Source organism: Petaurus breviceps, unplaced genomic scaffold (assembly GCF_028583685.1).
Source record: "Petaurus breviceps papuanus isolate PSGF00001 unplaced genomic scaffold, PetGlider_PUasm1.0 189, whole genome shotgun sequence".
NCBI lineage: Eukaryota > Metazoa > Chordata > Mammalia > Diprotodontia > Petauridae > Petaurus > Petaurus breviceps.
Window position 1 is genome coordinate 45,956,260 of NW_027185809.1, and position 13,342 is coordinate 45,969,601.

General features: G+C 35.3%; 1 long non-coding RNA gene across 2 annotated transcripts in view; it reads right to left on the bottom strand.

The window, feature by feature from the left end:
* Nucleotides 1–13,342, bottom strand: part of LOC138164484 (uncharacterized) — a 38,210-nt gene that overhangs the window by 15,600 nt on the left and 9,268 nt on the right. For both annotated transcript variants that reach the window (XR_011169077.1, XR_011169076.1), the window contains one exon: nt 7,577–7,702. This is a non-coding gene — a long non-coding RNA (uncharacterized lncRNA). The remainder of the gene's footprint in view (nt 1–7,576; nt 7,703–13,342) is intronic.

The window sequence follows — 13,342 nt, forward strand, 5'->3', positions numbered from 1 at the left end:
GTTGACTGGGTATGGATGTAATGGTTGGACAGTTTGGAAAGCTGTCTCCTTGATCTGTTTCTATCTTGATAATTCTGCCTGTATACTTTGAATTTCGGGGTGCTGACCTTTTTCCCCTGAACGAGGTAAACGATATATGTTTGATTGATTAAAGTAAGCTTGTTGACACATTTTGAGTTGCTTTCCTTTAACAAAGCAGATCCAAGAACCTGTGTTGGCAGCGACCCTGAGGACGCTTGGGGTGCTTGCTGCTACCAGGGCCAATCAGCAACTGCTGTGGGGGGTCGTTCACTGGTATCAGTTGTGTTTGATTCTTCATGACCCCATTTGAAGATAATTGAGTAGTTCATTATTTCCATCTCCAACTCATTTTACAGATGAGGAAACTGAGGCAAACAGGGTCACACAGCTAGTAAGAGTCTGAGACTGTATTTGAACTTGGGAAGATCAGTCTTCTTGACTTCAGGTCCAGCACTTTATCCACTGTGCCACCTAACTACCTTTTATTTATACAAAGCTACATGTGTATAAATACAGGTTAATAAAATATGATCATTTTCATAGGGAAGTTTATAGGGAAAAATGAACCTGAACTTAACAATGGATAAAAACTTCAAGGAGTCAATGAAGAACAAAGACTTTGAGATGGAAGATGTGAATGAATCTTTATCAGGAAGTTAAATAGTAGAATGTTATGATGTAAAGCAAAGTTTCTTAATCTGGAGCCCAAGCACCTGCCAAGTAGTATGTGGGCAGATTTCAGATGGTCTGTGAACTTGGATGAGGAAAATGCATACATGTACACACACACATTTGTATGTGTGTGACTTCTAACTGAAACTTAACCTCTTCAATGTTTTATAAACATGAGTTCCTAAAACGAAAGAAATTCTGCCAATTAAGTTATCATCTTTTTTTTTTCTTTTTGGAGAGGGCAATTGGGGTTAAGTGACTTGCCCAAGGTCACATGGCTAGTTTTGTGTTAAGTGTCTGAGGTCCAATTTGAACTCAGGGCCTTCTGACTCCAGAGCTGGCACTCTATTCACTGTGCCACCTAGCCACCCCCAATTAAGTTATTTATCCTAACTTTGCCTATTCAATCTAAGCATGGTTCTAACAGGGGTGGAGAACCTGCTGCCTTGAAGTTATATGTGGCCCTCTATGTCATCAAGTGTGGCCCTTTGACTGAATCCAAACTTCACAGAACAAATCTCCTTATTAAAAGGATTTGTTCTTGGGGCGGCTAGTTGGAGCAGTGAGTAAAACGCCAGCCCCAGAGTCAGGAGGACCTGAGTTCGGTTCTGGCCCCAGACACTTAACACCCACACAAAAAATTAGTCGTGTAACCTTGGGCAAGTTACTTAACCCCAATTGCCCTCCAAAAGGAAAAAAAAAAATGATTTGTTCTGTAAAACTTGGACTCAGTCAAACGGTCATATTCAAGGACATAGAAGGCTACCTGTGGCCTTGAGGTCCTAGGTTCACACTCCTGGTTCTATATAAATTGCCAAAGAAGTCTATTACACAGAAACACACACACACACATACATATACACACATGTTTAAAGGACTGACCCGAGTCTGGACTTCTTATTACAGTTCCCTACTTGCTCTATGTCTCAAGTATTTGAAACTATAAATGTCCCAGTCAACTCATGAGAACTCTTGTAGCAGAGAAAGTTCTAATCTACATTAGTGAGTGGGTGTTTTCTCATCTGCAAGTTCTCTGCATCAACAGAATGATAAATCTGATCCCAATCTTTCTCAAATCCCTACCTCAAAACCAGGTAGGACAGAAAAACAAATAGCAGTGATGGATGGGCAGCAACCTGTGGGGGATATTTGGGAAATTATATTCATGGCATCAAATGTGTGTGTGTGTATGTGTGTGTGTATACATACATATACTCATATGGATAGAAAAAGGAATACAAATTACAGATATCAGTCAATTAACAAGCATTTATCAAAAGTTTACTATGTGTCAGACACTGAGAATAAAAACACAAAAACAGAAAAATAAAAAAATCTTTATCTAAAAAGTTTTTCTATCTTAATGGTAAGGGAAGGAAGGTTAAAAACAAAAATAAATATATAGAAGATTTTTTTAATACAAAAATAGAAAGTAGTTTTTAAAATAAGGTAGTTTGTAAGGGAAGACATTAGATCAGGAAAGGCTATAGGTAGAAAATGGTGCTTGACCTGAAGCTTTAAGAGAGATGGATTCTATGAGGAAGGAGTAGGGAAGGTGTACATTCCAGGCATTGAGAATGAATCTGACCTTCTGGGGTTCAGTGCTCTCTGCCTTAATGTCTACGAACAAAAGCATGGAAACAGGTAATGGAATGTTGTGATTTAATTTTTTTTAAATAGTCAAACTGTGCATTAAAAGTTTACATGATCCAGTTCTTTTGAATGTGTAAATGCAATTCAAAATATCTACCTAGAGCTAGTTTAAAATCTCCTCAGTATTCTATTTAAAGGTTGCTAACATCTTCCTCTTACCTGATAGCTTTACTGATTGATGAGTATATTACTATTTATTTTCCAGGTTAAAAATTAAGTTATAACATAGATTAAGGAAATTTTCAGTAAAAGTATTTTACCTCACAAACACATTATAATGTTTAAAATTAAAGCAAAAATAAGCATAATTTCTTAGCATTGCTATTAACACATGATGGAATTAATTTACTTTTGCAGCATAATATTCTAAAGTCATTCAATATACAACTATTAAATTCTAATTTCATATTAAATCTTTTTTAAACTTTCAGCTCAATATCTCTTCTCTTTCTAAATTTTTAGCTGTCATTTCCCTTCTGGATATAACATAATGCACCTTATTTTATTAAAGTAGTAGGAGTAAGAATAGTAGTAGTAGTAGTAGTAGTGGTAGTGGTGATGGTGGTGGTGGTGGTACAAAGAAATCAAGAAGAACTTCTTAAATATCAATAATGCATCAGACACCATACAAGATGGTTGGAAAACAAGTATATTAGAATGTAAGCTTCTTGAGAATAAGGATTCTCTTATGTTTTTAGCTGTATCACCAGTGCTCTATACATAGTAATTGCTTAATAAACCTTTTATCCATTTATTTGTTCAAGTATAAAGAATAAAACAAGGAATTTCTGTCCTAATGAGAAAAGATAGAAGATTTAAAAAAAAAGACATGACCACTAATCAGAATGAATGAGACAATCATAATAAATAATGGATGACATAGGAAAACAAATCCTTATTTTGACTCCATATGATATTTGAACAAGGAAGAAAAAACCCAAACATTTGTTCATGGTTTATTAAAACCCAAAGTCAGTGAGGAGATTGGCAGAGAGCATCTCAGGGTCCCTAGTGATTCTAAACAATCAGGATCACAACCCATGTATTTAAAAGACTCATGGGAAAATAAATGAATGACTTGTGGATAGCATTGCTGAGCCAATGTCAAAATCATTGAAGAAAATAATGTTGCCTAATAGGTGTCACAGAACTGCTGCTAGACAAATGTACCAGTTGTCAAAGAAAGGGAAGAATATAGGATGTTGGGGTGGCCAGGTAGCACAGCGAGTAAGAGCACCGGCTCCAGTGTTGAGAAGACCTGGAGATCGAATCCCGGGCTCAGACACTTAGCACCCACCCAGAAACACCTGGCCGTGTAACCTTGAGCAAGTTACTTAACCCCAATTGCTTAAAAAAAAAAGAATATAGGATGTTTATGCCATAGTTGATGTAGCTTGATTTGAATTCCTGGCATAATTATAGAACATATTATTAAAATAAAGACCTGTGATCATTAAAGAAGGAGTTTATCATAAAAAGCAAAGAATAACAAGAAGAGATCACAACAAAATCATACAATTTTTTTAAACAAGGTAAATTGAATAACTAGATTAAAGAAATAATTCTTACACATAAAATGCCCGGGTTTTGGCAAAATAAATCTCAAAGTTTTCATGACATCATCTTGAAAAGATAGGTATGTGCTAGCTAGATGGAAGTATAGTTAGGTGGAACAGATAGCATTAAGTGTCCACATACTAGGAGTAAGTGATTGATTGATTGTAAGTCGGTCAAATTGGAGGAAGATAACTAAATTCTCAGGGCTCTCTTCTTGCTTCTATGTTGTCTGATATAAAGCATGCTTCTTAGATGTTCAATATGACCCCAAACCAGCTAGAAATAGTTCACAAGTTGTATGGATTTTGAAGATGAAATATAATGGAAATAAATATAAAATCCTACTTTGAATTTTAGAAATCAATAAAAAAACTACAGGAGAATGGAAACATAGCAAGCAACTATTTATGTTACAAAGACCTGGGCCTGGACCTTCAATAGACCACAAAGTCAATATAAATCAGCCATGCAATTTAGCAAATACAGCTAAGCAATAATTGGGGGTACATAAACTATGAGGGAGGTGATAAATTCCACTGTACTTTACCATGATCAAAACACATCTGGAGTATTGCATTTAATTGTGGGTATTACATTTTAAGAAGGACATTGATAAATTGAAGCATGTCTAAATGAATATGACCAAAATGATGAGAGAGTTGGAGAACATGCCCTGTGAATATTAGTTAAAGGAATCTGAGTTATTTTTTGTTTTGTTTTGTTTATAGAGGAGAAAAAAAAGTTAGAGAATAGGATAGTAGTCTCCACCTATCTAAAACATTATCATATGGAAGAAGGATTTGGGTCCTTCTACTTGGCTACAATTGAATGAAATATGAACGATATATAGATATACACCAAGGCAGATTGCTGCACAATGTAATGGGGGTGGGGTGAGTGGGACTCCCCAATAATTTGATCATCCCAAAAGAGGGATGGACTATATCAGAAGATAATAGGTTTTCCATCACTAGAAGAGATGGATCTCTTCTAGTGGAGATTGGATAATTACTTGCTGAGGTTGTCATAGAAGGAATTTCTATTTAGGTATAGACACCCAGTTCTAATGTCATCTGAGGTGAATTCCAACTCTGAGATTCTATGATTTGCCATCTCTCATCATACCCATATGTAGTGGGATTTCCTTGGTGCCTTGAGGGATTAGCTCTCTCCCTCCTTACTATCTTAGTCTGTAACTGCTCTCAATTTTGCAGGAATGTCAAGGGTTTAGAGGACATCAGACATACCTCAGGTTTCAGAGTCAGTCACAGCCACTTCTCTCAGGAATATTGTAGTGACTTTGCTCTATAGGCATTCCCTTCACTCTCTAGCCAATTTGAACTCCTCTGAGTCACAGGGCTATATTTTATGCTTTTACTTCTCCATGACTCTGCTCAAATGAAAAATGCCTCAATTTCCCTCTGTCTAAAATATCCTCCCTCTCCATTTTCACCTTACTAACACTGACATCTCTTTCTAGGCCAAACTCAAATGCCACTTTCTCTATTATGCTTTCCCTGCCCCCTTTTTGATGATGGACTTTCCCTCCTTTATCTTTTACCTAATACTTTGTTTCACAGTTCCTTGATATGCTTATCATTCATCAGTCTATATTCTAACTATCTGTCAATAATTATCACTTCCCTAATAGATTGTAAATTCTATGAAGGTATGATCCTTTTTTTCTAAACTGTCTCCCATAGTACCTTGCACTGTTTATTCTAACCTAACTTTCCATACTCAAATCACATCCCTGTCTTTCATGAACTCTAAGATACAGCCAACTAGCCCTTCCTGCTGCTTTTCACACATATAACTCAATTTTTCATCTCGATGCCTTTACACATGTTGCCTTATAAGAGTAGAATATACTATACTTCCTCCTAACAATTGCCTCTTAGAATCTCTAGGGTTTTTTTTCGAGGCTTAGCTCAAAGTTCATCTTTTCCAGTGAGCTTATCCTGATCCATCCTGTGCCTATTATCTTTCTTCTAAAATTATATTGTATATTTTTATTTAAATTTAAAATAATCCTTCTGCTAAGCTTTTGATGATTCAAGATCACATCTTTCTTTTACTCAGCAATGAAGACAGTGCTCTAAATATAGGATGGTTCCAAATGAAAGGGGAAGGAGCAGAGAAGGAAGACCTTAATGGGTTGAAATAAGTAGAAAAATTGAAACAGCTGTATGGGAATAGAGAGGAGAAGAGTGGTAAAGGGAGGTGAATAAATATTTTTAAAAGAAATATAAATTTTGAATTGCCATAAAATGCTTCAAATGATTAGTAATATAAAATGTTATTTAAAATGAATCTGAAACTTAATATGTGAGCAACATTGAAAAAGAGCATAAATGATAAAAAATAATCAATTTTGGAAAGGCTGCAGAAAAATCAGGCATGTTGATGCTTTGTTGGTGGAGCTGTGAATTTCTCTAACCATTCTGGAAAAAAAATTTTTGAATTATATGAAAAATTCATTAAGCAATTCATATATTTAACTGTACACGTACCCAAAGGAGATCAAAGATATTGGAAAGGTCAAATATATATTAAAATGCCCATAGCAACACTTGTTATGATAGCAAGCATTCACAGCAAAATAGGTATATATTGATTGAGGAATGGAAAAATTGTGTTATGTAAATATAATAGGATATTATTAAGCCAAAGGCATGATAGATATGCAGAATTCAGAGATATATAGCAGGACTTGAATGATACAGAGGAAAGAAAATAAAACGAAAAGAACAATATACAAATAATTACTATGTTGTAAATGAAAACACTAAAAAAAAATGGTTGAAGCTAGGTTACATGCAACAATCTAGAGAAGTAAGGGACCATAGGTCAGGAATGTTGCATATGATGCAAGTTGAAGTCATTTTATTCATCAGTTTCACTAACATATTTCTCTTTGATTCAAGATAAGGTTCTATTGAGGAGCCAGCAGGGTTATATTGAGGATAATAAGTGCAATATAAACAGTAAAAAAATTGATAAAATTTTTAAAAAAATTGAAGAGAGAGAAAGGAGTTCCTTTGGCCACCCAGCCACCAGATGAAGTAACTATGGGACTTGGGGGAAGAACAGGGAAAGGATTTGGGGGTGTCATTTATTTATAAAAAATATAGTAACTATTTTGAGCCCTCCAATGGAGTATAATTATTGGTAATGAAAAGATCATATTTAAATATAGTTTTTCTTCCTTTTCTGATATACCACAATATGAACCTTTATTTAGGAAAATAAACACAAATGGGTTCCTAGGCACTTGCATCTCTCCATAAACAGTCATGGTTTTTTTATTTTATTAATACAAAACCAAAGCTATTATAACTTATTATTTCCCTAGAGATAAGCCTTATTAAAGAAAAAGTCTGTTTATAATATAAAGATTTAATATTTATTGTCTCAGAGAACAGAAATATATTTGATCATTATAACCTTACAAATAAATATGTTGATATACTATTTAAAAAAAAAAAAGTGTGATCATTTAAGAACTGAGATACAGATAATAACATGTTAAACATTTTTTTTCCTTCATCAAGGACTTTTAGATTCACACTCACCCACAACATGAAAAAAAAATACAATTAATAAAGTCTGCTTTGATACACTGTGATTTTCTTGGTTTCTAACAACTCTAAGGGCCATTATAAACACCTACTTTATGATGTACTCTCCTCTGCATCCCATAAATGTCAAGAATCTTAGGAATAGTATGAAAGTGAGGGCATTTCCCAATAAATAATGCTCCAGGTCAGGTATTTTTCTGGTCCATTGGTCTAAAGTTCTGGGGAAGAAAAGAAGTTTAATGGGACTATGTTCTCTTAACCATTCATAAAGGCATGCAATAAATTCACAGTAATTATGCTTTAGGGAACTGTAAAGAAACACTTTGGTCTGTGGTTCTACAGAATTGCCACTGCAATACCAGCTCTGTTTTGAGACTTAAGCAGCCATAGAATCTTTCCTAAGACAGATCTCCATGTTCTCCCTCCCAGGGTTAAGGACAGTCTAACCTGACAAGGAGACTGCTTTGCTAAGTTGAAGAAAGAACATAAAAGATCTGCTGTTATTTTATTTGTAGTTCATTATCTCTCCTCTATAATACTGATCAATGTCCCAAATGTCAAGAGTCTGAAATTTGCTTGTAGAAAATTACTTGACTTTTCAGGGAGACTAGAAGAAATACAATTATCAATAAATTAATAACAAAAAAACCCATTTTATTCAATACTTTCCATATGCTCAGAAGGCAAGTAGCCATTGCAGAAAACACAAAATCGATGTCCTCTAAGGCCCATCCCCATCATCTCAAATACAGTTTCTATAGGTAGAACCAAGTTCTAAGCTAGAGGAGTCAGACACCTAATTGTCCTCTTGGTGGCATCTGTTGAGGGTTGAGAGAGAGAGAGAGAGAGAGAGAGAGAGAGAGAGATGTATGTGTATGTGTGTGTATGAGAGAGAGAGAGAGAGAGAGAGAGAGAGAGGGAGAGAAAGAGACACAGAGAGACAGAGAGAGGGAGAGAGAATTATGCCAAAGTAGAATCTCTAAACCCTAAAAGGTATATATCAAATGTATTACTGTCTCTTTTGTAGAGATTAATGAGAGGAGGTTTAGTGAGATTAAGTGACTTGTCCAAACATGGTTACACAGCCAGTTACTATCAAAAGTCATAATTAATCCCAGGTTTTTTTTAGCTCTAGTTCCAAACTTTTATCCACTATACCATGCTGTTTTGTTAGTATAAAAAACTTTATGAAGATATTTGAACTTTAATGATGAAATTTCTTGGACTACTTTTGGTTCAAACAGTGTCACTGACTTCCTGAATTGTATGCCCTAGGATGGTGGTAGCATTGATTTAATTCCCTTCTGATCTAGGACTGAGCTGAAGCTTTTGAATAATTTTCCTTTTTTATTCTAAGTCTCCAAATTCATTTTGAGGAATTAAAATTTAAACACATTGAAAGATTGCCCTGAACCTGATAACCATCTATGTTGGCCAGGGTTGTACTGGAACAAGCTTCAATCAGCTCCTGAGAATCAACTGCTAAATTTTTAGGGAGAACGTTTAAATCTTAGGAATTAGCAAATGACATAAATCAGGACTTGATTTATTGTTCTACTAATTGTCTAGATTTAAGAAAGTGATAGAGAACATATTAATTATGCAGATTAAATTTAAAAGTGTGTTGTGCTTGCATTCTATTTTTGAGAACTAGTTGTTTTTACATTTGCTAGTATATCCCTTTCTGTGCCTTGTGAGAATTAATGGAAAAAAAACCTTGAAATGTTTAGTTTGGAAAACTACAAAAAGTAGATTTGAGAGTAGGGACATCATGAGAGTTGCCTCAAAGGATTACTACATGGAATGAGGATTATTCTTCTTTGTCCCAGAGGGCTGAACTAGGAGAAATTGGTAAAAGTTTGAGAGAGGTAAATAAATCTGTCAATCAAAAGGCATTTATTATGCAGTCACTATTTTCCTGGTACTATGTTAAGCTTTGGGGTGTATATATAATATAGGAAATAATATATACTCATAGTTTATAATATAATGGAATTTTGACTTAATTGTAAGGGAAAACATATTGTAAAGGGAAAAGATGGGTAATAGATTGTTTGGGGATGTAGTAGATCGCCTGTCATTGAATTTTCACAAGCAGAGATTTTAGAAGAGTTTATTTTATCAATTACAGTTGAACCAGTTGGCAGATAAGGTCCTTTCTCATTCTAATATTCTCTTCTTGCTACAATTTGATAATAGGACAAAAACTTTCTGAGAAGGATCATACTTCTTAGAATGACAAAAGAACCAATACTTTGACACCCCAATTAACTCAGCACAGAATACTCTGAATTTTGATATTAAAGCTACTGGGAGACAAATGAATGCAATTCATTTTGCATTTAGGGTGGGACAGGGGTGGTCTGGACTGGATTAGTGCATGTTCAGTGTTGCTGTGAAATGAGTGCTTTTTGGTTTTAGCATCACAAATAATTCTGTGTAAAGCATCAGAGGATCCTAACTTAACTCCAGTAGTCTACATTAGGATTTCTTAAGTTAGAATGCAGGGACTCCCAAAGAGTCCATAAATAAATTTCTGGGGGCCCATGAATTTGGAGGGGATAGATCTTTATTTTCACTTACCTTTAACTTAAATCTATCATCCCAAAATTACAAATGTAGGTAACAAACCATTATTCTGAAAAGGAATACCTAGGTTTACCAATCTGCAAAAGAGGCCTATGAGAGGAAAAAAAAAAGTTTTTAAGGATCCCTGATCTAGAAGGAGCCCAGATTGTCTATTTTCTCAGAAAGACAAGTCAAATAAATTGAAACACAAACACAAATACTAATTAGAGGCACCCAGTTTATATTGTACCAAAGTCGACAGGTTGAAGGATGATAACTTCTCTGAAAAATTTTAAGTTCTTTATAAAACTGATACTACTTAAAAAAATTTTTTTTTGTTGCTTTTCACTGGGTGCAAGTAGCATCTGGAGCCAGTTACATTTTATTTATGTTCTATGACTAAAAATGGCTTAAATGAAAAGTATTTCAAAATTTATTTAAGGAAAAATAAAACTGGCCCTAGACTTGCATGCCAGGTTTTAGCCCAGAGCAAATTGTCGTGCCTAAGTCCTAAGTGGAATGGAAACATTGACAAGACTTTTTTATTCTGGTGCTGTTATAATGATAACAGGTAAATACAATAGTTTCAGCTAATGGTAGGTAACACTTTCCAGGTTTTGCTATTGCAAACTCCCATGACAAACACAAAAATGCTTTGTGAAGCTTCCCCAAAAGTGTTCTTGCAGGATTAAAAAGCTAACATTGAGCCAATTTTCCAATTCAATATCAGATGAATTATTTTTGTTTGCTTTTATTGTGTTGAGTTTCTCTCTGCAAATTTTCCTCCATTTGGAACATATATATCTGATGTGAGATTTCTCTAATCACAAAAAGCCCTGTAGAAATGCTGGCTAAAAACAGTATCAGTGCATAGAAATGTCTTCTTTATAATTCCTAATTCCATTTCTCTCTTCCAATTTGTTTTACAGATTGCCTTTATTTATGAGAAGACAAAATTTGGGGATGGTATTAGTTCCTTCTCATTCTCTCCATCTCTCACTCAATTGGTGTGTCCATTTTTTGTATGACTACCCCAATTCCTATTATTCAGTAGTCTAAATGTTCAATTTGCTGGTAAAATTGTATATGTGTTTATTTATAATGTTTTGGGCGGGTGGGGGGGAAGGGGGTGAGAAGAAATTAGGGTAGAAAGAATCTAAAAGGCCACAACAATTTAGCAAACAATAGGTCTTTAACCAAGAACATATGCTTTCCCAGACAATATGCAAGGCATTAAGAAAGGAAAGGGGTCGGAGTGGGTGGGGGGTACCGCTAGGACACTGTGTATTGTGTTACAATGGTTACAATGGAGGGAAATAATATCGATTTTTTTTTCCTTCTAAGAGCTTTTTGGGAGGAGGGAATGAAGGAATTGTTCCTTAAATAGATGTTAACATTACTAGTTGTATGTCTCTGGGTACATGCGCCCTGTATATGATAAACACATTTTAAAACATTCACATCTGGATTTGCCAATTGTCTACCAGATTCGGTCTAGTACCAGATTCAGCTCCTTAAATTACTAAAATGAAATGGTATATCAGTGATTAATAGGGCCACGATATAACATTCTTTGAAGTGAATTGAATCTTATTTAATGAATAAAAATTAGATACGGAAAAGTTCCTTCTCTTAATTTGTTGTTTTGGGGTCTGTTTGTTTTCAACACACCATCCCTGTTATTCCAACTCAGCTTAAGGGAAATCATTGAAAGTTTCATTGCAGCAGAGATATCTAACCAGTCAGGGAAAAAAAAAATTAGACTAGTCATTTATGAGTGAGAGTGAGAGTTATCTGATGGACAGCCCACAGGCACCACAACTGTTGAGACAATGCTAAAGATCCAAAAAGAAACCTCCAGCATATTGAGTGGACCTGATTTGAAGGAATGATGGGAGAAAAGAAACAAGAGTTGTAAGATCAGAGATTATGGTAGCTTGACTTTAGGGTCTTAAAAGTCATATAGTTCAGACTTCTTATTTTACAGAACAGGAAACTGAAACCAGGAGAGGTTAAGAGACTTTCCAACAAGTCACAAAAGATAAATAAAATATCGGGTCCTTTAACTCCAAAGTCCATCACTACACTACACACATAGAAAAGGTTATTGATAAGTTGTTATATTGTGCCTTTGGAAGATGACCCAACATCAGTGAAGGGACAAAACCATAAAATAATCAAAGGTTAATAAAATGCACAGAAATGAAAGTAATGTTTGTGCTACTGAGTTTTGGCTTGTGAAGCCTTTTTACATGTGAGATGTGAGGAAGGAGAGGATGGAAATGGAAAGAAAAAAGGTGATGTAAATCAGTAAAAGTTATTATCACACTTTGACAGAGGCCATCAGGAGGTCCCCTCTAGACCAATATAGCAGGTATTTAAAACCATATTCTTCCTCCACTGGTCCTACCTCTAGTCTAGACCCTGCTGCCTGCTATTATCACCACCATCACCATCCACACCACTATCACCACAACCAAAAACAACCTTCCTCCCACTGACCCAACAAGGGCCTGGCAAACATGCTTACAGAGTTGAATCGGTGAGTCACAATGAGAAAAAAAAGTCTGTCTGAATGAAACAGGTCAAACCATGATGTCCTTGTAGTGCTACATGTGAAAGAGCCTTTAACAGCACCCTACCAACACCATCACCATGACCACTGGACCTTCTTGCACCCTTACATGATGTCATTGTCCTTGGGAACAAATCCTATGGAGATGCTACATCTACCGAAGACTCAGAAAAGAAATTTCTCCCCAGCAGGATCCTTGGCATTATCAAATAGTTAGTGTCAGAAAAGGATATAATTTTATCAAGGGAAAAAGCACAAAAAATGTATTTGTGCATCAGCCTTATCTCCTTTTTATTGTTGCTCATCCTGCTCTTTCTTTCTTCCTTCCTTTCTTTCATTCTTTCTCTTTCTTCCTTCCTTCCTCCCTCCTTCCCCCTCCCTCCTTTCTTTCTCTCTTTCTCTCTCTCTCTCTCTTTCTTTCTTTCCTCCTCTCTTTCTTTTTTCTCTCTTTCTCTCTTTCTTCCTTCCTTCCTCCCTCCCCCTTTCTTTCTTTCTTTCTTTCTTTCTTTCTTTCTTTCTTTCTTTCTTTCTTTCTTTCTTTCTTTCTTTCTTTCTTTCTTTCTTCCTTCCTTCCTTCTTTTCTTTCTTTCTTTCTTTCTTTCTTTCTTTCTTTCTTTCTTTCTTTCTTTCTTTCTTTCTTTCTTTCTTTCTTTCTTTCTTCCTTTCTTTTTTTCTTCCTTCCTTCCTTCCTTCCTTCCTTCCTTCCTTCCTTCCT